This window comes from Arachis stenosperma, chromosome 4 (genome assembly GCF_014773155.1).
Source record: "Arachis stenosperma cultivar V10309 chromosome 4, arast.V10309.gnm1.PFL2, whole genome shotgun sequence".
Classification (NCBI taxonomy): domain Eukaryota; kingdom Viridiplantae; phylum Streptophyta; class Magnoliopsida; order Fabales; family Fabaceae; genus Arachis; species Arachis stenosperma.
The window spans coordinates 25,539,015-25,544,342 of NC_080380.1; the positions used below are offsets into that span (position 1 = coordinate 25,539,015).

The window sequence follows — 5,328 nt, forward strand, 5'->3', positions numbered from 1 at the left end:
GGGTAGCCTTCTGGGCGTTAAACGCCAAGAAGAAGCATCTTCTGGGCGTTAAACGCCAAGAAGAAGCATCTTCTGGGCGTTAAACGCCAGAAAGATGCACCTTCTGGGCGTTTAACGCCAATCTGCTAGCATTCTGGGCGTTTAGAAAAACGCCCAGTAAAGAAGGACCTCCTGGCGTTCAACGCCAGGAAGAAGCATCACATGGGCGTTGAACGCCCAGGAGAAGCAATATGTGGGCGTTAAACGCCCAAACCATGCACCATGTGGGCGTTTAACGCCAGGATGGTGGGAGGAGGTACAATTTTGTTTTTCTTTGCATTTTTTCAAAATTTTTATGTTTCAATTCATGATTTCTTGCATAAACATATTTTAAATTATCACTTTCAATTCCAAAATGTTTATCCTAATTTCTAAAATCCAATGATTGCAAATTTTTTTTTTTTTGATTTATCTTAACCCAAAAGTAAAAATGGATTTCCAATTCAATCCATCATCTTTTCAAATTTGTTTCCAACACATCTTTAACCCCTTTTAAAAATCCTTTTCAAAAATTAAAATTCAAATCTATCTTTTAAATTTTGATTCATATCTTTTTAAATTATATCTTTTTCTGATCATATCTTTTAAAATCATATCTTTTATCTTATCTCTTTCTGATTTTTTCGAAAATTTCCCACCCCCCATCCCTTTATATTGTCTTCGGCCTCCTCCTCCTTCTCTTCACCCCACACTTGCTCTCCTTCTATCCCTCTTCTTTCTTCTCCTTTGCTTGAGGACAAGCAAAACTCTAAGTTTGGTGTGCTTATCCGTGATCACAAAAGAATACTCACTTAAGATCATGGCCCCTAAAGGAAAGCAAACCGTCCCAAGAGGGAAGAAAGAAAGCGCTCCAAAGCCACTTTGGAATCAAGGGAAGTTCTTAACTAAAGAACATTCAGACCATTACTACAAGATAATGAGTCACAGATCAGTGATCCCGGAAGTCAGATTTGATCTGAAAGAAGATGAATATCCGGAGATCCAAGAGCAAATTCGAAACAGGAATTGGGAAATTCTGGCCAATCCTGAAACGAAAGTGGGGAAGAACATGATTCTGGAATTTTATGCTAATCTATGGCAGACAGAAAGGCAAAGAATCATTGGAGCTGCTATCTTTGATCATAAGACAGTGGTCAGAGGAAAAATCATTCATACCAACGCTGACAGGATCAGGGAGATATTCAAGATCCCTCAACTGAAAGATGACCCAGACTCCTTTAATAGGAGAATGATGAGGGTCAATAAAGGGTTGGACAAGGTTTTGGAGGACATATGCATCCCTGGAGCCAAGTGGACTACCAGTACAACTGGCATCCCAGTTCAACTCAAAAGAGAAGATCTAAAACCAGTAGCCAGAGGCTGGCTAGACTTTATTTGTCGTTCCATATTGCCCACCAGCAACCATTCTGAAGTTACCATCAAAAGAGCTGTCATGATTCATTGCATCATGTTGGGAAAAGAAGTAGAAGTCCATCAGCTGATCTCCTGTGAGCTATATAAAATAGCAAACAGGAATTCCAAGGACGCCAAATTGGCTTATCCAAGCCTAGTTTCTATGCTTTGCAAAGAAGCTGGAGTAAAGATGGGAATAACTGAATATATCCTAATTGAAAAGCCCATTACTGGAATATCAATGATCAGGCAACAGCAACAAGAGGATCCTGTCAGAAGGAGAGCATAAGAAGCCCTCCCAGAACTGCCCCAATTCGAATATTGGGAACAGCTAGAGGCTTCTGTTTCCAGATTGCAAGAAGCTATGGATCAAATAAAGGAAGAACAGAATAATCAAGGTAGCATGATTTGCAAACTGCTCAAGGAACAAGAGGAGCAAGGGCGTGATCTAAGGGAGCTGAAGCGCCAAAAATTAATCCTTGAACCACACCCCAAAGAATTAGAGGAGCATCCACTCCTCAAAACAACAGGTTGCTGAGTTCCAATTTTTCTGTTTTAACTTAGGGATTATTCCTTTTAGAAATTGACCTTAGAAGATATTTAGTAATAATTAGGATGTCTATTTTTGATTTTATTTCCAATTAAGTTATAATTTATTTTTCTCATCATCATTAGGCATGAATAAAGTAGTAGATTTTCTTTTAGAGTAAAAAAGTAATTTATATTTTTCGAGTTCTTAATAAATAAAATTATAATTAATTATATGTGGTGGCAATACTTTTTGTTCTCTGAATGAATGCTTGAACAGTGCATAATATGTACTTTGAATTTGATGAATATTGGCTCCTGAAAGAATAAGGAACACGAAAAATATTGTTGATGATCTGAAAAATCATGAAATTGATTCTTGAAGCAAGAAAAAGCAGTCAAAAAAAAATATAATAACACAATATTCACAAGCCATGGGCACTAGCCAAGAGTAAAAAGGATCCAAGGCTTTGAGCATCAATGGATAGGAGGGCCCAAGGAAATAAAATCCAGGCCTAAGCGGCTAAACCAAGCTGTCCCTAACCATATGCTTGTGTCATGAAGGTCCAAGTGAAAAGCTTGAGACTGAGTGGTTAAAGTCGTGATCCAAAGCAAAAGAGTGTGCTTAAGAGCTCTGGACACCACTGACTGGGGACTCTAGCAAAGCTGAGTCACAATCTGAAAAGGTTCACCCAGTTATGTGTCTGTGGCACTTATGTATCCGGTGGTAATACTGGAAGACAAAGTGCTTAGGGCCACAGCCAAGACTCATAAAATGACTGTGTTCAAGAATCAACGTACTACACTAGGAGAGTCAACAATACTATCTGAATTCTGAGTTCCTAAGGATGCCAATCATTCTGAAAATTTAAAGATACAGGGAGATGCCAAAACTATTCAGGGACAAAAAGCTACAAGCTCCGCTCATCTAATAAGAATTTGAGCTTCATTTAAAACTCGAGGATTTTATTACTTCTTTACTTCTGTTAGAACCTATTTTATTCATCTAGTTGCTTGAGGACAAGCAACAGTTTAAGTTTGGTGTTGTGATGAGCGGATATTTTGTACACTTTTTGGGGGTAATTTCATGTAGATTTTAGCATGTTTCAGTTAGTTTTTAGTAGAATAATATTAGTTTTTAGGCAAAAATCATATTTCTGGACTTTACTATGAGTTTGTGTGTTTTTCTGTGATTTCAGGTATTTTCTGACTGAAATTGAGGGAGCTGAGCAAAAATCTGACTTAGGCTGAAAAAGGACTGCTGATGCTGTTGGATCCTGACCTCCCTGCACTCGAAATGGATTTTCTGGAGCTACCGGAGTCCAATTGGCGCGCTCTCAACGGCGTTGGAAAGTAGACATCCAGGGCTTTCCAGCAATATATAATAGTCTATACTTTGAACGAGGATAGACGACGTAACTTGGCGTTAAACGCCAAGTACATGCTGCTGTCTGGAGTTAAACGCCAGAAAAACGTCATGATCCGGAGTTGAACGCCCAAAACACGTCAAAACCTGGAGTTTGACGCCAAGAAAGGCCTCCACACGTGGAAAGCATCAGTCTCAGCCCCAGCACACACCAAGTGGGCCCCAGAAGTGGATTTCTACACCAATTATCTTAGTTTACTCATTTTTCTGTAAACCTAGGTTACTAGTTTACTATTTAAACAACTTTTACAGACTTATCTTGTACCTCATGACATTTTCAGATCTGAATTACATACTTTTGACGGCATGAGTCTCTAAACTCCATTGTTGGGGGTGAGGAGCTCTGCAGCGTCTCGATGATTTAATACAATTCCTTTGTTTTCCATTCAAACACGCTTGTTCTTATCTAAGATGTTTATTCGCGCCTAACTGTGGAGAAGGTGATGATCCGTGACACTCATCACCTTCCTCAACCCATGAACGTGTGCCTGACAACCACCTCCGTTCTACATCAGATTGAATGAATATCTCTTAGATTCCCCAACAGAATCTTCGTGGTATAAGCCGGATAGATGGCGGCATTCATAAGAATCCGGAAAGTCTAAACCTTGTCTGTGGTATTCTGAGTAGGATTCCGGGATTGAATGACTGTGACGTGCTTCAAACTTTAACCTGCTGGGCGTTAGTGACAGACGCAAAAGAGGGATTCTATTCCAGTAGGAGCGGGAACCAACCGGTGATTAGCCGTACTGTGACAGAGTGCGTGGGCATAGTTTTCACTGCGAGGATGGGGAGTAGCCATTGACAACGGTGACACCCTACATAGAGCTTGCCATGGAAGGAACCTGCGTGTGAGAAGCGGATTCCAAGGAAGAGTTGAAGTCAAAGGACAAAGCATCTCCAAAACTCCAACATATTCCACAATCCTTTATAAACAAGTAACTCTATTGTTCAAGTAATCCAAACAATTTTCTTTGACATCCTGACTAAGACAAATAAAATAAATATTGATTGCTTCAAGCCAATAATCTCCGTGGGATCGACCCTTACTCACGTAAGGTATTACTTGGACGACCCAGTGCACTTGCTGGTTAGTTGAACGAAATTGATCTTGGACCATATTCTATTATCATATTCTATAAAGAGATACAATTTCGTCCACCATGCAACCATTTCAATTAGTTCTTGAGCTTCTGTAGGCGTCTTCTTCAGATGAAGAGATCCTCCAGCAGAGCTATCCAAAGACATCTTGGATAGTTCAGAGAGACCATCATAGAAAATACCTATGATGCTCCATTCAGAAAGCATGTCTGAAGGACATTTTCTGTTCAATTGTTTGTATCTTTCCCAAGCTTCATAGAGGGATTCTCCATCCTTCTGTCTGAAGGTTTGGACTTCCACTCTAAGCTTACTCAGTTTTTGAGGTGGAAAGAACTTTGCCAAGAAGGCATTGACTAGCTTTTCCCATGAGTCCAGGCTTTCTTTAGGTTGTGAGTCCAACCATGTCCTAGCTCTGTCTCTTACAGCAAAAGGGAATAGCATAAGTCTGTAGACCTCAGGGTCAACCCCATTAGTCTTGACAGTGTCACAGATTTGCAAGAATTCAGCTAAGAACTGATGAGGATCTTCCAATGGAAGTCCATGGAACTTGCAATTCTGTTGCATTAGAGAAACTAATTGAGGCTTAAGCTCAAAGTTGTTTGCTCCAATGGCAGGGATAGAGATGCTTCTCCCATAGAAGTCGGGAGTAGGTGCAGTAAAGTCACCCAGCACCTTCCTTGCATTGTTGGCATTGTTGTTATTTTCGGCTGCCATGGTCTCTTCTTCTTTGAAGATTTCTGTTAGGTCCTCTACAGAGAGTTGTGCCTTGGCTTCTCTTAGCTTTCGCTTCAAGGTCCTTTCAGGTTCAGGGTCAGCTTCAACAAGAATGCCTTTGTCTTTGT

At 40.2% G+C, this 5,328-nt stretch overlaps 1 non-coding gene across 1 annotated transcript; it reads left to right on the top strand.

Annotated features, from left to right (window-relative positions):
- Window positions 1-4,687: 4,687 nt before the first annotated feature.
- LOC130978005 (small nucleolar RNA R71) lies at window positions 4,688-4,795 on the top strand. The gene has a single exon (XR_009085669.1). It is a non-coding gene; the product is annotated as a small nucleolar RNA R71 (small nucleolar RNA).
- The last annotated feature ends 533 nt before the right edge of the window (window positions 4,796-5,328 follow it).